Source organism: Kogia breviceps, chromosome 6, assembly GCF_026419965.1.
Source record: "Kogia breviceps isolate mKogBre1 chromosome 6, mKogBre1 haplotype 1, whole genome shotgun sequence".
NCBI lineage: Eukaryota > Metazoa > Chordata > Mammalia > Artiodactyla > Physeteridae > Kogia > Kogia breviceps.
The window spans coordinates 37,478,014-37,501,723 of NC_081315.1; the positions used below are offsets into that span (position 1 = coordinate 37,478,014).

General features: G+C 32.9%; 1 protein-coding gene across 12 annotated transcripts in view; it reads left to right on the forward strand.

Moving 5' to 3' along the window:
* EPHA5 (EPH receptor A5) overlaps window positions 1–23,710 on the forward strand; it is a 317,046-nt gene that overhangs the window by 38,661 nt on the left and 254,675 nt on the right. The gene's annotated exons all lie outside the window — the stretch shown is intronic.

The window sequence follows — 23,710 nt, forward strand, 5'->3', positions numbered from 1 at the left end:
TCCTACATAAAGTCACAGCAAAACAGGAGTTTATGGCTTTTCTTGTTTTAGTGTCAGTTTGTTCTATTTTCTGACTTCTTCGAGACAGAGAACCTGTGTTTACTTTTGAAGTTGAAAATAACTCAAGTTTAGATTACTCAAAATGGGCTGTGAATCCATCATTAGTGTTTTATGTGGATTCTCTTGAATCAAGAGAAACTTAAACTGGATTTTCTATTCTGATACTCAGATTTTGGTAACAATGTATGTGAGGGTTTTGTGTGTGATTCCTCCTCCCCAAACTTAAAGGCAAAGAATGAGGAGAAGTATTTGAACACTGCTAATCTCATATATTTTATTTATGATCAGGATGTTTTGCCAGAACCTTGTTTTGGCTTTGCTTTCTACCAAAGGACAGGAAAGATAATGACAAGCACTGAGGTCCGCACTGAGCATGGAGAGGCTAATAAAGATTAAAGTTATGCTGCAGTGGGGGAAAAAAGAGCACATTAGTGGATATAGAAAAGCTCTTTATTTGGACAGTGATAGAAAAGAATTCTAAAGGGAATGGATATTATACTATATAATGCAAATGCCAGTATAATGAAAAACAATCCTATTCCAAAGTAGCTTTGTATTCGTTATTTTTCAGAAAAACAAAAACCACACCCAACCGGTAAGGTAATTAAGATAAATAATTTAAGGAATTCAAGAGAGTCATTTAGCATACACTGAAGTTTAGATGAAGCACAGTTTCACATTTAGGTTTCCCACATAGAAACTAAGCAATTATGAAGAAAGTTTTTTAAAATGTGCAGTTCTGCTTTGGCATATGAGACAAATGTTGTATTTCGCCTTTGCTGTATATTGAATGTATTAGCAACAGTCACAGTGTATTCATTCAAGGTAGGATTGAGACGTGCACATATTATTTGTTTACTAGGTGTCACTCTGTTTATACATTTAAAGTCACTATAAAACAGTGCCTATATTTTCTTCTTTACAGTCTCTCAAAACACTCCTGCATTATAGGGAAACTCAAAAACATAAACTGGATAATGGCCTCGATTCATGATATCGTCTTGTTAATCCTTCTTCTTACCAATTTAAGTCTTATTTCCTCAGGAAAGTATGGTTCAAAGATTAACTGTTCTTCCATTAGCAGATCATGCTGTGAAATCCTTTTTCCCTCCATCCCAACCCCTATCTATTTTTTCTCCAGATCACAGTGTGTACAGCTATGTTATCCATACTCATCACCTAGACTAGCTTTCTACCCAAACACTTAATTCTCCTGATCCGTTCCTTTTGGATGACATTCTCTATTGGTCTGTATAAGAAGCCGGGAGCATACATGTGAACAGAGTTTCAGGTTATTTCTAAAGGGTTATATATGTTACCTTACCTGTGATATCAGACACCTGTGCACCCACTTACTTCAAACAGCCATTTCCCAATATTATTCCCACCTGTTTCATATTGGGTACTCATGTCTTCCTTTTCCCCATTACATATATGGAGATTTCTGGGTCTCTATCTAGAGGTTCTCTGTGAAATGATTTACTCTATGTAAAATCTGGACCTAAAATCCTTCTAAAACAATTCTCTGCTCTCATTGATATTTGCTCCAGTTTCCATATGTGACTATAATGATTTTTTTTTTCTTACTCTCATCTTCCCATTCATTAATGAAGATGTTAAATAAAACAGCTTTGCAGAGGTCCCCAGGGGCCAAACACCAGGTATTTTCCTAGTGATTTGATTGCTGTTTATCATGATCTTTTTTTAACCATTCTTCAGCTGTTTTCAATTCATGTGACAGTGCTCCCATGCAAGTCAATTTGAATTAATTTTGCAAGCAAAATGCTTTATGGTTCTGAGTAGATAATCTCCCTCTCCCACAGAGAAAATATATACTGTAATCATCCAGCATTCCTGTTGATTATTTCCATTAAAGGCAGCACAGGGAGAGAGAATGCTCAAGACTCCTCTCGCGTTTGAAGTTTTTTGAGGCTCTTGCTATTCATTGCCTTATTCTCTCTCCCTCTCTCTCTCTCTTTTATTTTTCTTTTATGCCACTCACTGTTTGCACTAATGCAGAAAATGATGGTCCATACTGCTCAGCCTGGAATCTCTGTCCTCTGGAGTCTGGGGCTGGTATATTTGTGATCTTATATCCCAACACACTTCCCCCCAAATGAACTGACTTCTCTCTTCTTAACTCCCCAAAAGATTCATATAAATTTCTACCTCTAGTGTTTTGCACAGATTGCTTGAAATACTCCACCTTCCACCCTCCATATAACCCATCTTAATACTAATCATTTTTTCCAAAGCCCAGTTTAAGTTATACAGCATGAAACTTTCCATTACCACCTAGAAGGGTGACTACTTCCTAGGCTGAATCAAATCCAGCACTTCCTGTGTATTGAACACACTAAAAATTAGATATTTATAGTGTTACCAGTGTTTGTGTATGATTACTGTAAACTTCTCTGGTGTAAAGACCTTTATGTTGTTATCTCTAGCACGTTGCTCTATGCCTCAAATATAAATTCACATTAATCGCATCTGCCACTGATTGATACATAACTAGGCATCTGAATCTGTAGGAAGTGGTGGTTGTTTAGACGCAGAAGGCTATACATTTTTGTCTAAAATAGAATAGTAAAAAGGTACACCAAAGTTTCGATTTAGGGGTTCTTATTTATTTGGTGTCATGTAAGCTTGAACCAAGAATACTTTATTTTTACTATACAATTAAGTTTACCAAAAGATTGTTATGTGCCAAATAGTGAGATTACATTGATATACAGGACTCACTTCCTCTCCTCAGGTAATCAGATAAGATGTCTCCTAGAGTTGTGAAATATACAGTCTGCACAAACATATATACAACTCTGGGCCCCCCTCTCTACTGAGTTCAGTCCAAATTAATAATTTGTATACATATTTGCCTCCTTAAAGGCATTATGGTTAACATGGAGACTTTGTAATCAGCTAATCTAGATTCAGAATCTAACTCCACACCTTACTACCTAATGTGTAGCAAGTTAATCACTCTGTGTCTCCATTTCCTCATAAATTATGTATAATACTACCTACTGCACAATGTTCTTATGCCTATTAGAATGAGATAATGATGCAATGTTTAGCACGATGCCTGTTAACTCACAGAACCCAATATCAATTGAGTTCTTGAAAAAAATGAAACCAAGGGATTGGGCAACCTTTCATGATCTGATGTTCACCTCTCTCTGGTTCCTACCTTTGACTGGTCATTTCTTTGTTATTCTCTCAGCAAACCAGATTTCTTTGCTTCAGTTTCACATGGCTTTCACCCAATTCCGAATTTGATTGCCTGTATTTAAAAGACCAGCTCAGGCTGACTGGGGATGTTCCAAATTCCACATAGAATGATTTCCCCTTGGTTCTGCTTACCATCACTTATTCAAATATACCCAGCTGGATTGAGGAAGGAGGGTAAAATCATACAGTGTAAGTGTAGCTCTAGCTGTTGGTGACCATCTCTGCTATAAGGAGAGCAGCTTTAAAAAAAAAAAAAAGTTGGTGTCATCTCAATAATTAGTGTCTCTTGGGAATTCTGATAAGGAAGCATTTCCCTAAGTATAAAGTTGTTTTCTTATATAAAATTTATTTAGTTATAAAAATAATTACTAATGTGAAATGTTTATTCCAGAAATTTGTAGTGAAATTAGTTGTTTCAGTACATAATTTCCATCATGTTTCTAAAGCCTGATTTCTACAATGCGTATGAACTTTACCCAGCATTCAATAATTTTATTTGAGTGGTCTCTTTGATTTATTTAAATTCTATTTGATAATCATATTTAATTGGTCTATTTGACTTATTTAAAATCTTACTATTATATGTCCCACTATTCTTATATTTTAGACTTCATTGTAATCAGTGATTCTACATCTTTTGATTATCATCATTCTGCTCTGTAAGACAAATATCTCTGTGCCTCCATGCTTCTTTGCGTATTTTGGTATACATCTAGTTATTATGAGTAAGAAGGCTAACAGCATACTATAAGCTCATTGTTTCCTTAGAGGCCAAGAAAATCACCCCTGTGTTTGCTGACCTGGTCCTGAAAGTCCCTATGTTACATCATAAGCCAAGTCTCTTGTTTAGAAGCAAGTTATAGATACAAAAATAGAAACAAAAAGAAAAAATAGAAACAACAAAAAAATAGAAACAAAAGAGTAAGGCAGTCTTCACTGTTGGGTAATAGTTTTTACAGTCTTTTAGATAAATTAATGCTTTTCTTATGTGAGATTGCCTTACGTGATTTCAACACTTCCAAAATGTTACTGTGAATATTTAATGCCATGGGTTATGAATCTGAACTTATTCAGAATATACCTTCCAATTCAGCTTTATTTCTTAACATTCGATCTAGAACATATATAATAGAAATGGTGTGCATATGCTTCATGAATCCTTCATGTATTCCACTCCACATTATATACATCCAGACAGGACAGCTGCCAAAGCTGTTGGAGAAGTTTCATTTTAAACAGAGTTTTGTATAGTTGGGCATGCATGAACTTTTAGTTGATTATAACATGCAAATATGTAATAAGCCGAAGAATCATGGGCCGTGCTGTGATTACAAATTATTTAAATAATAGAGGATTATTCACTTTGTGTCACAAATAGTTCCAGTCTTCACAGTTGAAGGCATAACGATGAGTATAATCCTGAGAGATAAAGTCACTTCATTAAACAAGCTTCTCTGGTTTACTGTTTGCTTTATTTTGATGCCAGATTGAATAATGGGATTTTTAAAGGTAATTTAACAGTGAAAGTATATTGAATTTTTATCATCTTATAATTTTGCAATACTTCTAAATTTGTAAAATATATAGATTGAGGTTATTATGATAAAAATAGCATATACTTTCAATGTTAAAGTCAGGAAAATTAAAATGGTTCTGAAATGTAATATTAGCATGTCATTAATCTGGAAGGTGAAAGGTAGCTATAATGTCATCAGATGTTGATAGTGTTTTCTAGCTAGCCAATCACCAGTAATTTTCATGGTAGCTTTATTCATTAGTGAACTGAAATTTATTCCTGACATGTACATATAATATATGTTGTGTCGTTCTTTGAAAGTAGAAATGAGCATGAAGTTACAATATCATATACGCAGTCAGTAAAATATTGAAATTAAGATTCTATCATGTACCATCTTTGCGATGCTTGTGTCTTCCTCAAATTCATATGTTGAAATCATGATGCAATGGTATTAGGAGGTGGGACCTTCAGGAGGTAAAATCAAGAGAGTATAACCCTTAAGATGGGTTGAATACCCTTATAGGAGGCAAGGGAAGTTTGCTTCCTCTCTTTTTCTCTCTCAGCCACATGAGGATACAGCAATAAAGTGTCCATCTACAAGCCAGGAAGCAGAATCTCATCAGACAGTAGGTCTGATGGTGCCTTGATCTTGTATTTCCCAGCCTCCAGAACTGTGAGACATGTTGTTTAAACCACTTAGTCTGTAGTATTTGTTAAAGCAGACTGAACTAAGACAGGTGCCAATTTCTATTTTTCTAAAGGAGTAATAAGGTATAATGTGGTCAGCCACAGAAAAGGCAATGAAAATATGGGAGATCTCTCTCTCCTGCTCAAACTACACATCCCATTAAATGAATATGTATTTAGTAAACAAGACAGACTTTTAGGATGCAGATAATGTAAGGAGGGCTAAGACTCCTCAATTGAGGCTTAATATTTCCCAAATTGATGTTTTACTTTAGTAGAATAGTAGATTTAATAGATTGTCTGAAACAGGAAATTCATGTGTTAAGCCAAAGGGGTTCTATACTCAAGTAAGTTTCAAAAATATTAAATGAAGTAGAATTAGCATATTTTTCTACTTATTGCATTATACTAAGCCTTTGTAGATTAATGACCATGCAGGTCTCCCAAATAATTTGATCAAGAAACATTTTACCCACTATATATATGAACATCTTCATGAAGAATGTTCAGCAGGACATAGTTTAGGAAACGTTTTTTTCAAAGAACTTGTTTTATTTTTAAAACATCTGGATGCAGTGATAACAGAGAAATAAGAATAAAGAAATATATGTTTTCCCTTTGTCACAATGACATATGGAACAGTGCCTAAGAATCACTTTCTCACACACTCCTGGAAATTTTGTCTAAGGCACCATAATAACAAATAGCTAGTCTGTCACTGGAAATTACCACCATATTAGTTTCTAATATGTGGCTTATTATAGGCTTATTAGGCTTATTATACATTCTTATTGCAGAGACTAGGTGACTCAGATATGCAAGCTGTGGTTGGAGAGGATTTCAGATCTACTTTTTCCAAGGGTCAATGAGAGAAATTCCCTTCTCATTTACATAAATGAGAAACAAAATAATTTATTTAGCTCATAAATAAATAATAATTTATTATACACATCTATATAATATCATCTGTTGCTACATGGTAGGATAGAGAATAAAGTCATGTAAAATCCCACAGAAAGTTATATTGAATGAATGTCTTCTAAAAAAATAGTGTAACTTTTCCCTTAATCTGAGCATCACACATGCACAAGTAGATTTTCTAAGTAACACTTTGATTTGAGATTATATGAGTTTGCATATAACTTTGAAATCATGCTTTTGAACTTAATTTCTTGAATAGTTTATATGTTCATCATTTCCTCCAACAAATATTTATCCATCAAACTATGTGCTTAGAATTATACTAGACACTCAAGATACAAAGATGCAAGTTATTCATTGACTTTTTTAGAAAACAAGTGGTAGGGCTGGAGATTATATCATTATACAATTAAATACATAAAGAAGTTCAAGTCTTGTAATAGTTTTTAACAATGAAATTTGAACTCCAAATATAGATGTGTAACATTAAATAGTCTATCAAAATAATGAAGTAGCTAATAGCAATGCTGTCTGTGGACTCTGGTGACCAATTTGTATATTCCATGATATGTTAGGCTTCTACTGTGATACTTATAAAACCTCAGAAGTTCAAAAGTATTTTTCATTATTGCAACAAATTCATGTTTTATTTCGCCATTGCCAGTGACAAATTTGTGTCAAGCCATGTTTTACATAATGCCTCTTTTCAAAATGTAACTTGTCACTCAAAGTGTGACATATTTATGTGATATTCAGTTAACATTTATTAAAATACTTTCTTTAAATAAATATTAAAATAACTGCTAACAAACCCACATACCGGATTCTGGATGTTGTCTGTGTAATTAGTGATGCCAAAATCAGATTTACTTATTTTTAACTATAAATTGAATCAGCTATTATATTGTGGGCAATTTCTTATCATGTAGATACAACCACAGAGACAAACAGATTTTTTAATTTAGCTCATTTTTGCAATGGCCTCCTTCTGTGAATTAGGTCAGGTAGGTCAATTACTAAATCTCTCTAGAGATGAGAATATTGACATACCTCTTAGGAGAACTGGGAGAGAAATACAAGCACTGTTTAAATGCTTGATATCTTAATATTTCTCAATGTCATAGCTGGTATCACTTGATGACTGGAGGAGATTAGGTTACCTCCCGTGTTACATAGTATGTGATTGCCACTGCACATAACAAGAGGTACATACAGAACATACGAAAATTCTTCATACATGTGTGCTTTCTATACACATATAAAAAGGCAAGCAATCATCTTATATATTGTGTTTGATAAATTGGCAGTTTCAGAAAAAAATAGATCACAGGCACAATAATTCTCTTTACACAGCTTTTTCTTCTATTATCTATTATTACATTTAATAGATTTCCCTCTGTAACAGAGATCTGTGTCTTTCTTTTACATTCAGTAATTTATGTAGGAGATCACATAAGGGAAATCTTAATAGAGCTTAATATCATGAGGGAAAATATTTTCTTAGTTGTCTAAATCTGAAATATGTTTAGTGATGTAGTTAATAAAAACAGTCATGTGCAATAAACACTGAACTCCAAGGTGGTCATTTCATCTATATCAATGACTCTTTTTACAGCAGTTGTTTTTATTTATTTATTTTATTTATTAATTTATTTTTGTTTTACAGTAGGTCCTTGTTGGTTATCTGTTTTAAATATAGCAGTGTGTACATGTCAATTCCAAACTCCCAGTCTAACCCTCTCCCCTCTTCTCCCCTGGTGACCATAGTTCATTCTCTAAGTCTGTGAGTCTGTTTCTGTTTTGTAAATAAGTTCATTTATATCACTTTTTTAGATTCTGCATATAATCAATATCATATCATATTTGTCTTTCTCTGTCTGACTTACTTCACTTAGTATGATAATCTCCAGGTCCATCCATGTTGCTGCAAATGGCATTACTTCATTCTTTTTAAATGGCTGAGTAATATTCCATTGTATATATGTACCACATCTTCTTTATCCATTCATCTGTTGATGGACATTTAGGTTGCTTCCATGTTTTGCTGTTGTGAACAGTGCTGCAATGAACATTGGGTGCATCCTTTTGAACCATGTCTTTTTTTTTTTTTTTTTACAGCAGTTGCTTTTAAATGTCTGTTTGTCTATTAAATTTGTTCCTGTTTCACAGATGAAATTACTTTCAATAATCTGTGTCCTTAAAAACATCTACTTTCAAATTTATTAGAATATTATGAGAGAGATAACAATGGGGTTTATTTTGTTATGATTTTAAAAGGAAATGCACTGTTTAGTAGCAGTAAATGAAAGTTCTTTCCCCCATCTACAATCAGTTGCCCCATCTACTACTCCAATGGGTAGTAACCATACTCTGCAGTGAATTTGTGAATCACTAATCTGAAAGGCATTGAATAATGATACGTAAACCTAAAAGCATTCAATTTTCAGTTTTGGAATGTCACCAAAATTATTTTTGTATTTGAAATAATTTAATAAAATTTTTATCTTATAATTATTTTGTCTCTTTCTATTTAACTTTTTGTGAAGTATAACAATTATTTCCACTTTACTTTTACCTGTATTTTTGTAAATCTCTACAGGTTATTTGGTCAAATTCTGTTTTCCTAGTTTCTGATCTGATCACAATTGGGAATAGTGAAATGTGAGGTTAGCTGTTAGATCATAGATTTTACTTTAATTTTTTGTCCATGAGTCATTAGTTACTGATGGTGCAAATATATGCAATTTTAGCATTTTCTAAAGTTTTACTTTGAATTTAACAATTTTGTCAAATAAAACCTTAAACTTTCATTGCTATTCATAATAGTTGCCACAGTGCTATCAAAGCATATGGTTGTTAAACACATAGTTCATTTGTTTCTAAGAGCAAGATACTCTGTATCACAATCTTTAATGTGATTTCATTAAGAATTTTTGTTATATTTTTCTATGGCACTCATAATAATAGGTATGATCCATTATATAACAAGGCAGAAACGTACCTATCAGGAAGTCATGAAGACACTGACCTCAAAGTTGTACTTTTAATTGAAGTATAGTTGATTTACAATATTGTGTTAGTTTCAGGTATACAGCAAAGTGATTGTTATTTTTCTTTAGACTATATTCCATTACATGTTATTACAAGATATTGAATATATTCCCTGTGCTATATAGTAAATCCTTTTTGCTCACCTATTTTATGGATAGTAGTTTGTATCTGTTAATCCCATACTCCTAATTTTTCCCTCCCTCCTTCTCCCCTTTGGTAACCATAAGTTTGTTTTCTATGTTTGTGAGTCTGTTTCTGTTTTATATATTGATTCATTTGTATTATTTTTACATTCCACATATAAGTGATATCATATACTATTTGAATTTCTCTGTCTGACTTACTTCACTCAGAATAATATTCTCTAGGTCCATCCATGTTCTTGTACATGGTAATATTTCATTCATTTTATGGCTGAGTAGTATTCCATTGTGTATATATATACTATGTGTATATATATTCCATTGTATGTATATATATTCCATTGTGTGTATATATATGCACACACACACAACACATTTTCTTAAGCCAGTCGTCTGTTGTTGGGCACTTGGGTTGTTTCCATGTCTTGACTGTTGAAGATAGTGCTGCTATGAACATTGAGGTGCATGTATGTTTTCAAATTAGAGTTTTCATTTTTTTCTGGGTAGATACCCAGGAGTGGGGTTGCTGGATCATTTGGTAGTTCTGTGTTTAATTTTTTTGGCTAACGGTTTTCCATGGTGGCTGCACCAATTTACATTACCAAAAACAGTGTAGGAGGGTTCCCTTTTCTCCATACCCTCTCCAGCATTTACTATTTATAGACTTTTTGATGATAGTCATTCTGACTGGTATGAGGTGATACTTCATTGTGGTTTTGATTTGCATTTCTCTAACAATTAGCGATGTAGAGCATCTTTTCATGTGCCTTTTGGCCATCTGTATGTCTTTGCAAAAATGCCTACTTAGGTTTTCTGCCCATTTTTTGATTGGTTTGTTTGCTTTTTGGCTATTGAGTTGTATAAGCTGTTTGTGGATTTTGGATATTAACTTCTTGTTTGTCACATCGTTTGCAAATATTTTCTCCCATTCCATAGGTTGTCTTTTCATTTTATTGATGGTTTCATTTGCTCTGCAAAAGCTTTTAAGTTTGATTAAGGTCCATTTATTTATTCTACTGACCTCAGAGTTTTTATGCCTTAGTCTCCACGGAGTGGCTATTCTGAATATACCTAGATTTTGACTTCCAAAATCCTAGAGCCTCCTGCCTCATATAGCTATTTTGGAAGACTATAAGAGAGACTTAATATTTCCTTTCTAGCACTTATCACAAACCTGACATTATATTATATTAATTATATTTTATTATATCATATTAATTTTATGATTGTATGTCACCTATGATAGCATGTTAAATATAGGTATACTTTAAGAAACATGCAGTTGTCTTTTTTTTTTTTTTTTTTTGCGGCACGTGGGCCTCTCACTGTTGTGGCCTCTCCCGTTGCGGAGCGTAGGCTCAGGACGCGCAGGCTCAGCGGCCATGGCTCATGGGCCCAGCCTCTCTGCGGCATGTGGAGCGTTCCTGGACCGGGGCACGAACCTGTGTCCCCTGCATTGGCAGGCGGACTCGCAACCACTACGCCACCAGGGAAGCCCCATGCAGTTGTCTTTATTGTTCACTGTTGAGTCTCCAGAGCATATTGTGATCAGTGTAATTGTTGAATGACTGAATAAATAAATGAATGCGTGGTAGGAAGAGAAACATTTCCTCATTTATAAGAGTGTGGATTTAAATCCTTGGGATTGTCGCAAAAGAACTATGAGCACCAGACCTCCTCAGTTATATCTTAAATGTGCTTCTCATAGAAACAATATCATATATATTAATTATATATTACATATGTTGATAGCTTTTTGTGAGACTTATGACCTAGGAGCCAAACCTCTTTTAATAAAAGCTTTTTATTATGGGATATTATTTCCAAGATTCAGATAGGTTAGTTACAAATAATATGAGAGTGCTACCTTTTCATAAGCTAAACTGCCTAAACCCATGTTATCCAAAGCAGTTGATAATAAATTGCCATAAAATGACTATATGCCCTTAAAATTAAATATTAATACACTATTTGTTTGCAGCCTTCCTGAGTTTCTACATGACACACCAGCCATTCTTCTCTTATTAATAATTGAAATTACATGAACTTGAAGTTCAAATACTGTGCACAGTTTACTTCAGAAGCCAGACCAAGTCCATTCTAGGAGACATCATTCATTCCTTCCTTTTCATAGGCAAAACCCAACAGGCATTTCCTAGAATACAGAATAGTTATGCCACTCCTCACCCAGTAATTGGAAAATTAAATTCAAAGCACTCTCTAAATCAAAACCCATAAACTACCCTCTATTATCACTTATGTTTCATTAAAAGAGAGAATTCTAATACTAAAAATAATAAGCATATAATCCCCCAATAAAGAATAATCCATTAAATTGAACAAATTGGGTTTTATGAAATACCTACTACATTTTTCTCATTTCTTTAAGAATTAGTGAAGACTTTGTCACAGTCCATTGGTTAACATTTGGAAATGATATAAAATTTGTATCTTCACTTACAGACTGAAACACTTAACTTCTTCTCCAGGGTTTTTAAAAATCTGCCATATTTCCTCTGACTTGAACGTAAATTCACCCCAGTCCATATGTGAACATATAAACAAATTAAAGTGTAAGTGGTTTTCTAGAAAACCTTTACATTGCTAAGGTGTTTACCATTCTTTCTAACTCAAGGTATGCACCCAGACCCTAGTTGGTAGATTGAGTAAAAAACTGTACTAAGTATACAGTTCATCTTTGAAGAGTATACCAAAAAAATACTGTTTAGAATTGATTCTAAGCAAAATAAAGTTATTTTTCTGTAGAATTAAGCAATCTGAACACACTACAATTACATAGGACTAATATGAGGATGTCTAGAGCAAGTTGGGCCTGACTGAATAATTTTAACCTTAAGATTCCCATATAACGTTTAATCGTACTCCTTAGGCTTCAGCAAAATAGAATCTAAGTGAAACTTTAATCTGAGAACTTAATGGACTATAGGCTCTCCTTTGAACTCCGAGTACTGATAGTAATGTTCATGCCCGATATACTCTTCCTTTGTTTTTCCAAATCTCTAACATGCTCAGAAACACATCCACATACAGACAACACAGATACGCACAACCCAGTACTAGATACAGAAAAACACTCAGAAGATGTCCAGGACTACATATGTCAATGTGCTAGGAGTCCTAATAAAAATATCACATGCTAGAACCCTGTGAAAAGGTTTTCTGGAATTAAACCAGTATTTGAACTCTTCTTCTTATCCCTGGGGACGTGACTTTATTTCTGCTTCTGGATCTTAATTTTTTTCCTGGATTATGATTTCTGAACCTTTCTCACTTTTTGGTACCCTCTTTCATTTATTCAACAAAATAACACTGTGATTCTTTTCTGTCCTAGTACTTTTTACATTATAAATGGAGAAATGAAAGACAAACTCCGTGCTGTTCGTAGTCTAATGGAGAAAACAGGCTGTAACTATTAATTCATAAGCATTATCATTTACTTACTGTGTGCCAGTGACTGTATTTGGCATTGCAGAATCAAATATGGATATCTTATCTCCACTTTCAAATGGTTTAATGCCCAGATTTTAATACATTTGTTTGTTCCATCCTATTTCTGGCCACAATAGTATTTGCCACTACTGGGCTTAGATGTCTTCCAGGTTGGTGCATATTGTCATAGCCAGCATAAGTGAAGAAGTAGGCGATTTATGTAAACAAGTGATGTTCCCCGATGGTTTTATTTCATCTTTTTTTGTTTAACCTCATTAAACATGATGGCAGTCTTCATTATTCAAACTGGGCTATATATCCTGATTAAGGGGAGTATCATTTTTCTAAGACCGGTGTCTGAGGTTAACAATTACTCTATTGCTTTTCCTAATGAGTTTCAATATATCATGGAAAAAATGGAGACTTGGTTCATAGTGATACCCATGTAAGTGTTGAAGCATGCTACTTCCCTGCTGTTTCTCCTGCCTATCTGTAAGGAGGAAAGACCATATCACCTTGTGTTTTTCTTTGTTCCCACATATGGTGGAGGCATTGAGCCCTTTATAAGTTAATACAAATCCATTATCTGATTCCTCAAGTTTCCTGGGTCATTTTCTGAGTACATTTCTTTAATTTTTTCCTTATTGCTGAAACTCTTAATTTCTTTTCTGTTTTAGCATGTCTTTAGCCAAACAAAACTCCAGCCAACACCATGGGCTGCTTTCATTTTACAGCAATAGACGTATAAGCATTCAAGAACTGAAATACTATTTTGACTTTCATTTTTATTTAAAAAAAAGGGTTACATAGGCCAACAGATAGGAGATTTTGAATGATCATTCATTCTGTGTAACTGTCACAGACAAAATGTTTAAAAAAAGTAGATTAAAAAACTTAAAAAAAATTAAAATGTAAATTAGGTCTCTACTAAAATGGTAGTAGTTTTCTCACAGAAAAGAAAAACTGAATGAGATTCAAGTATCATGAAGGAACATCACATTAGTTTGATTTTTAGTATATTTAAAAGAACACTGTATATTTAGATTATAATTGAGGGAAAGGAAACAATTATTTTTAATCCAACTCAAAATTTTTTCTGTATATTTCTAAACCTGAAACCTGGGCCTCATCTGGGCCTTATACTAAGACAAGGTATAATTTTGAACATTTTATTTAGCTTTCTAGAATATCTGTTAGTTATTAACTATTAGTTGTATAGCAAACAGAACAATAAATGGAAGTCAGTGACAATTATTTCCTGTAATTATTGATATATCCGATATCATATACAGAGTCCTGTTTGCTTCTCTACAAGTAGATACAGAAATATCAAATATTATGTAAGATTATTTAGGCTAAAAAACTCTATGTTTCTGTATGATAACTAGACTTACCGGTTATCTACATTTGCTCCATTTATGCTTCCTATTACTAGAATATATTGGTGAAAGGGATTGTGTTGATAAGCAGAGAAAAAGGCAATTAAAAACTTGTTTCAGTTTTAAGATTAAAATCCCAATGCAAAATTAATTTCACTATTCCCATTTGTGGTCACTAACCTAAGGAACAAAAGGCCTCAGGAAGATTAAGGGACAATCTAGGAAGATACAGAAAAAATATAGGCAGAAGATTCAAATAGGAAGAACAAATGTAAGGTTTCTCTTCCCTACTGCTGTAATTTCACTAATGCTGTAAAGGTTTTATATTTGCCTAGAATTCTTAGCATTCTCAGAAAAATGCCTTTTCACAGTAATCCTCAAATTTTAAAAATCCTCAATAAAAATGCAACAAAATATTTAGATTGAGTTGATAGAAAATTTCTATAAGTATTAGTCAACCACTGTCTTCAACTAGCATGCCCTGTTATAAAACTCTACAGTTTAATGTAGGTCAAAATTAAATTTGCATTAAACTAATGATCAAAAACATGTAAAAATGAATGCTAAAAATTTGGAATTGCCATCTTAGAACTATCACTAAACATTGAAAACGTTCATATTAAGTTTTTGGTACAAATGTGTACTTTTACTTCAGGAGCTATTTTTGTTGAGAGCAGTTTTTTGGTCAGAAAAGACTCAACAAATTCAGAAAGAAGAAACTGCAATGGATCCCTGGCTGTTCCTTCTTTTACTTCCACCTCAAAGAGAGAAGCCCTGGGGTTCTGAAAAATAAAGTTGTTCTGTATGGAAGTTACAGCTTCTGACTGGAAAACACAGTAACTGTAGACACCCTCCATTTCTACAGTGTTGGTAATACGGCTATGGCAAGTGGATGCTGTGAACTTTAGTCTATGATGGCAATATAATCACTAAACTTGAATAAACTCAAAGCCCTAATGTGGCTGTTTTCCAACAAAAACTGAGATGGAAATTTGTGTTGAATAGCCACTGATTACAAGAACATGATTAACATGATATATGGAATTGATTACGGGTGCTGTTGTGAAGGCCTACACCAGAAATGTAATATCTTCTATTGAAAAATGAGGGCAGCATAAAGACCAGAGACCACAGACAACATTATGTTTTCTGGTATATTTTATAGGCTGGATAAATAATCCAGAGTTGCAAACAGTTTACTGAAATCCTTTTTTTTTTTTTTTTTTTTGCCAGAATGGCAAGTGTATAATTGTATCTATTTTGCCTGAAATGTTAAGTGCACCAGAGGTTAGCACCAGAGATTAATCTACTTTATTTTCATTAAATTGAATCCCAAGTGAAATAGTTATTTTCCTTATTTACTGAAGCTTTCATATTGCTTTGAGAGGAAGGCTTCTCCACATAATTCTTAGCTATTTATAATAGGATAGTATTTATATTAAAGACAGTAGTAATGTCACTCTAAAATTTTAAAGTGTTATTGAGAATATGTATATTTAAATAACACTCGGAGGACCATTTCTAGTATCTTGTAATACTGTCATGAAAGACTTCTTCATTGTGAGTGTGTGTGTGTGTGTGTGTGTGTGCACTGTGAAACCCTGAAACATAGAAACATATGACTCGTTAGATCTTAAAATCTCTGTGGTAAATCTGTACTTTTACTTATGCAAGTATGTAATTGAGATCACAGTCATCTCTTTAGAAAGATATAAACTCACAGACTATGAACTTTTGTAATCGTACACAAAAGATTATCTGTATTACCACAGTTTTACAAGTTATCAAATGTTGGACTGCCTACCTCTTGGTATAACAGGATAGAAAATATACGGTGGCAAGCTACTATTGCATAAAAATGGAGGTGTCTCAATATATTGTATAAAATGGAACTAAACTAGGTCAGTGGTTTATAAATCTATTTTTAGCTGCTGCTTTTAAAATTTTAGTTCATGGCACAAAATTACTGACAAACTAGATAACATGTCATATTTAATGGGACTGCTTTTTGATTAAACACTGATAAGATCATTTAAGATTTTAATTCAGTTTATTAATTTGTTAATTTCAGAAATACCTATTCACTTAGCTCGTTCTGCCTTTTAAAATTATTATTAAGTTGATGTTTGAATTTGTTTTCCTAAGTAAACTTTTCAAGAAAAAGCCAAATAAAAGCTTGACGTATTCATGATATATTTTAACATTTTATGCAATGTGAAACTGTTTAATATATACCTTCTTAAAAGTGGAACAACAAATATATAAGCAGTCATTATATGTAAATTTTCTTTTTTGTTTTTAAATTATGTGCATTACAATATTTTTCTAAGAAATACCTTTTTGTTTAAATCATAAACTTCTCTGTCAGTATTTTACTAATGTACTTTTGATTTTTCCAGTCTCTAAGTCATTTCTTATGCGCTTGGATATTTTTTAAAGAATAAATAAAGAAAGAATCCATATTTTTTCTTTCTTTCCTTTTTGAAAAAAAAATTACTGACTGCAGCATTAAAGAAAAAAATATGAATTGTTTTTCCAGGTGAAAGAAATCTCCTCTTTACCATTCATATTTAGTGTTGTAAGCAGATGCTCAATTGTCTACAAATTTCCCCGTGAAAGTATTCATATAAACTTGAAAGTTTTCATCTCTTTATTTCTCAAGTGATTTCATTTCACAAATTGAATTTGAGCCCATAAATACTTGTACTATTCTATGGGCAATAAAGTAATTGACTTCAGCTTTATTTCATACATAGAAAATTAATTGACTCATTTCTAGCAATATTGCTGCATCCTAGTCATGAATTTTAAAGATGCTTTAAACAGCTCAAACGCCTATTTGATGCAATCCTTTTTTCCACTAACAAACTATTGAGGAAATGTAACAAGATTATTAATTCAAATGATTTTTGCTGAAAGTTGATACATTTTGTCATATTTATTTTACTAAAAAAAAACATAGCTATTAAAGAGATTGAATTTCTGAAACAAATTACTACTACATATTTCTTTCTTTTTAAACCATTTTGCCTGTGGTTGTGCATAAAAACTGAGCTACTTCTCTTGCTCAATGGACTTGCATGGTGTTGATCAAAAAGTCAGTAAACTGACCAACGAAGGATGGGTGCTAGAATTCTACAAGAAAGGCCCACAATTTTATCTTTTGAAACATAAATACCTAGTTCATTAGGTAATGAAACATTTTCTCTTTTGTTGGTTAGAATGACCTCATGTGCCAGTATATTTTATGCATTAAAATTTTAACCCTTCAAAAGGAACAAATGTTAATTAATATCAGGGACTTCTGATCTTAGACATTAATTTGGCACTAATTAGTGTATCAATCTCTCTGGATCTCAGTTTACTCCTCTGCAAAATGATGTGGCTGTGTTCTGTATGATTATGTCATGCATATAGTGTGTAATGAGAAAATTAGTCTTCTCAAATGTAGGTTGACTAGCTGTAGCTCGGACCTATTCTTCTTGTATTGTATTATAGTCTTGAGGTTTTCACACATTCCATGATTACCTTGGAATTACAATAAAATTTCTTTCAAAGCATTATGACCCAAGGTAAAGTTTGGTCTTCTACTTGACTCTCACTGTTTAAGCATTTGAGCAGCCACTGGACAAGCAGGTGGACTAGGGGCTCATATTTGTGTTCAACATGCACTGGTCTTAATAATACAGTATTTCTTTCTAATGAGGAATGGCCTCTAGTGGACAGTAACACATCAAAGGTAGTAAGAACAAACAAAAAAGTCCGCCCCAACAATAATAGGATTCCTCACTTTTTCTGCCATTAATCATGTTCTTAAGTCACTTATTCTTTGAGGACTTTTCTGGTTCATTTTCTCTCAGAGGAATTGTCCTGGATTGAATGTATTAGGTAACAGCAAACTTCTGCATGCACACACAGACAAAAGAGCTCAATTGTACATCCAACAGGGAGGAAAAACATAATGATTTTATGTAAACATAGCAAGTCTTATAAAGTGTTATGGGGAAGAATATTCATAATAGTTTATCATGCACCTGGGAAAAATGAGAAAATAAGCAATTCATTTAGGTTCTTATTTGAGTATATTTTACCTAATTTTAATCAGTATAGCAAAATTGAAACAAATGAAATAATGAAACTAAAAATCTGATATTAAAAATATAAATTACTATAAAAAACTGGACATTAATAGAAAGAAAAACAAAAGATCTTTGGTGTGTTTGAAGTTTCTGATTTTTTATATTGTATTTCATTTGATTTTTGCAAGAGCAGGAAGCTTCCAGATATTCTAGACTTTAGGTAAACATATGATGCGGTAGCAATTGGAACGTTTTGCTCACTGGTTAAAATGGGTAAAATGCCCGACTTCCGAATTTGAGCACATAGTCAAACTCTTTCCCAGGCAATTTCTAAGATCATGGAGATGTACTACTGTTTTAAGAACAACAGTTAATTAGTAATTTGAGGTCAGGATATCTTCAGTGAAGTTAGCAAACACACTACACACACACAAAGAAAATAAAAAATAAATGATATCTAACAATATTTCGAATAAAATGAGAAGCCTAGAATTAGTTTCTTTTGGAGCATTTCAAAATGCATTATACAACATATTGTGATATTAAAGGATAATGGACAGTTATCCCTATATGCAAAGAAGCATTTATGTGGTAAACAAGGTTGTTACAAAGTTATGCTTTGGACACTTCAGAATAAAGCTGGGAGCAGTTGATCCCTAGCTATATTTTAACATCGCTTTGCCGAAGAAAATCATTAAGATGGTCCTAATGTTGTTTGACTGAAATAGGGAAGAATGTATAGTGCTACTAACTGATATGCTACATCCTGGGCTTTTAATTTGTATTGAATGTTGAAGAAGGCTAGTGAGTGAAAAATAAAAACTGATATGTTAAAACATTTCATGCTAAAAAATATCTAAAAATATCTAACATATCTAAACTAAGCTGTAAGTTATAACTGGGAAAACATAATGCTAAAGAAAAAGAGTTCTATAGATTAATATGGAAAACTAAACTAAAAATAATTGTATGATTGGAATAAGCAAATGTCCTAAAATAACTTTTCTAGAGGTTTTTACTGAAGACTAATTTTCAAAAATATGAACTTTTAAACTTTTCTTTATTAGAATATATAAAGTTCAGACAATTTACAGAGAACAAAATTTATTTTTCTTCAAACAAAAACAAAAGGCAAATCATATAGTCATTTATTTACCATGTTTGAATTATTTCACATTTCATATTAACATATATCTCTGGACTTAGGAGGGTTATGTATGTGTTTGGTATTAATTCATTCATTATAAAATATTTACTGAATGCCCTACTCTGTGTCCTGTGGTGTTAGACTCTGAGGTATAGTAGAGAAAAAGAAAATTGTCTTTACCTTCATATCCATGTTTAGAGTATTAAGTTATATATAGGGAGAGAGAGAGAAAGAGAAGAAAGAAAGAAAGAAAGAAAGAAAGAAAGAAAGAAAGAAAGAAAGAAAGAAAGAAAGAAAGAAAGAAAGAAAGAGAAAGAAAGATAGGAAAGAGAGACAAAGAAAGAAAGAAATAAAGAGAAAGAAAGAAAGAAAAAGAAAGAAACAATTATTATTCATGGTTACATCATGTCTGGAAAAAAAAAATGTGAATTTAGTATCAACAGAGTGGAGTAGCAATCAATGCAGTGAATCAAGGAATCCCACACGCAAACCCAGACTTCAAGGACAGAGACATGCTAATAAGAAGGCAGAGGTACAGACAGGCAGAGGGGATGCTCAGATAGTATGGTATCAGGGTGGTATTTTGTGAGCTTGGGAAAATCTGGTCTTCGGTTTTCTCATTTGTAAAATGAACAATAGGACCAGGTCTTTTAAGGCCACTTCTCATGTTTTATACTGGATATTAGATGACTGAGATAGTTTCAGTTCTCACTCGAGATTATGGTAATCAGTATGCCAGTGGTTAAGTCTTGGTTTATACATCTAGATACTGTAAGAGCTGGGACTAATTCTAGAGCTTCAGGCTGATAATCTTTCCTCTGTACAAGACCAGTCAAGTATTTATATGCAGGCCTCTACTACAAAGTTTCTGACCACTGTACTTTAGCCTTAACAAATTAATCTCTGTATAGATAAATAATAATGAAAACAGAACTAGATAATAGGCACCCCCATAACTTGAAAGGTCAAAATCGACTCCGTTCGCTTGATGATTCTTTATGTGTATTTGGGGACACAATGTAAGGGGAGATTTTACTTTAAGCTGTGTGTCCTGAATCGGTGTTTTAAGTTGTGAAAGCAAAAGAAGTGGTGTATAGGCTAGGGGATTGGAAATGAAATCAATGCTAACAAGATAAGAGGCAATAGAAGCTTGGGGCAAGAAACCTAATAGGGCAATGAGAGGCAGGCAGGGAGAAAATAGTCCTTAATGGCTTTGGGTAGGATAAGTGGGTAACACCATGATACACATATGGATATGAAAATAAGTCTTTTTTCTTTTGCACTTCTCTGATGAATGCGGCTGACTTGTGATGCCTGGCCAGGCATGGGATTAGAATGCAACTGACTTGGAGTTCTTAGTGGCCAGTGGGAAAAGGAGCAAGCCCAAGCATTTGAGAGAGAAATCAAGCCAGCCCAAGCTGAGTGTGTAACCAGTTCTTTAATATTAAGACAAAGTAATAGGAATGAGGAGGAAGAAAACACAAAGAAAAAGCCTGGGCTCAGAGGAAGGGTCTTGAGGAGTAGCCAGACCTGAAGAACAGAGCTACACCAACCATATTATGTTCAGTAACCATGCCTCCAAAATGCCCAGGCACCTCGCTTGTAGTAGTCAGCAAATATTTTATTAAACCATGGGATCATAGGAATTCCAACAAAATTAAACTGAAAATATTGTGTTTTCTCTCTGTGCCCTTCATTAAATTATGGTAATCTCCTTGACATGACATTTGCGAAAGCATCTAGGAATATACGTGCTGTGATCTTAAGTTCTTGTTGAGTATTACTTTCTGTTCATCTCCTTGTTTCTTCTTCATAAATAAGATATTTGCTGAGGACAGCAGAATGTCTCCTTTGTATTAAAAGGGAAGAAAACTTTGAAGAATTCAACGTTTTATTTCAGCTGGTCAATCCAAAATAAATGAAATATTTTTGCTTGTTTCTTATTGTATTTGTCTAAATAGGAGCAGATATTTATTGGAAATGTGTATATATTACCTTTCTGATTCTCTGAATGGCTTATAGCTATAATTATTTAAACTAAAGTCCTCCTATTCATGCATTAGAAATAGAAAATGTGAGCCTTCATTTATAGTTTGGACACTTGAAAAGAAAAATAAATAAAATCCCACCATAATAAATCCTAACATCAAAGAAAATTACAGTTTTTCTTCTTCTTAATTGAGAATATTCAGAGAAGTAATATGCCTATGCACATACTTTGAAATTATCACCCGAAGCAGTAACTATTAAGCTGTCTTGTCAAGTGCTGCTTGGCTTGCATTTTTAATAATATTTGTGGTACCTTGGACTTTGTACAAAGACTGTGAATTGCTTGCCTTATAATCTTGGAAGATGCTGCTATTCCAATTCCTTTTACTTTTCCAATTCCTTTGACTTGCTAGCAGGATCCTATTGGAATATGTGATGCAGAAATGAGTCTTCTATAAATGATTTAAGGCCAAGGATTTGAAATATGTTTGTATTTTACATTGGAGGACTATTAAAAAATAAGAGAATCTGAAACAGAGATAATGTAGCATTTTGGTTTTCCTTTTTCAGAGAAGTTTTTTGATGCTCTTTTCCAATTTACTAATGCAAAGAAAATACATTTAATTAATCTTCTTACAGTAAGTTGATCATTTTTGTTGTTTTCATTTGGTTAGCTGAGGTGCTTGTTTCCATGAAATATTAATCATGACATTCATTAAGCATTTATAATAAACATATTGATACCTGGATGGCTTCAGGAAGAAACTGTAAGTGGTTTAATGAGAGAGAAAGCTGGTTTAGAAAATCAGAGGCTAAGTACAATTTAGATAAATTTTGAGAGAGGATAAAAGTGAGATTAAGTGAATGAACTAAGGTTTCATGTAACACCCTAATGTGAAAGTTGTTAGGTAACATACAACCTTGATGTCTCTGTGATTTTAAGGAGCTCAGCAGTTTTCCGTCATTAACACCTTTTACTTCTGACTGTCTGATGGCAGCTAGAACTCTGAGAGAGGCCATCTGAGGTATATGATTTATGTGCATCCCTTGTGATGCCACACTTTCATATCTTTGTCATTTCAACAGAATCAAAAACTAATGCTCCATTTAATTTCATGTCTAACGAAATGAGGTTCTGTGAAGTTAACACTTAATGTCTGAAATCACATTCTGGATTTATTGCAAGTCAGTATGTATGGTTTCATTGCTCTGTGTGTTTCAGGACAATTTTTAAAGATTTAAAACAAAATTATATGTAGTTTTATTCACACAGATTGTAAACAGGTTTTTAAATTTTCTTGTTATAATTACCTTTATGAAGAAGAAAAATCTGGTCTTACACTGTTTAGAAAGTGGTTATGTTGCATTGACATTCTCAAAACCATAGTATTTTACTAGGAAAGAGATAGGTTTAGATCTCTTTGGCTGAATAGTATTTTGGAAGCTATATAAATCATACTTAATTTTTCTACATCCTGTGTATATTCAGAACTTCTAAGGTCATTGTGCATAAAATAATGCATTGGTAAGAAAGAATAATGCGTTCCCAGGATATGTATAACAAAAAAATCTCAGTATTTGAAATGACAAGGCTCTCAATATTACTACTCTACAATTTTTATCTCTATTTTCTGTCTGTCTCTAGGTTTATATTTGTGAATAAATGTATGAATAAACACTTAGTTATCCAATTATAAAAGATTCCTAACCAGATTGGTTCAACGAAATAAACATTTATTATTAATTTTAAACTAATGAATTTTCTTTCAAGTTTTATAACATTGTTATGTTATTTGTAACATGCCAGGGTTAAATAAATGTGGATTCACGTTACATTTTTATCCCTTCTTTTCCACATTTACTGCTTTGTTTCTCATTGTCATTTAAAATAAAATTGTACTTCCTTTTTTCTTTCAAACTTTATCTACCCTTTTTCTTTCAAACTTTCTTCCAAATATATATACTTGCCTTTCACTGCTTCTTGTTAGTCACATCCATACTGCATTTTCTTTTACTATTACTCTGAAATACATGATTTTTTCTGGGGAATAGTCTTC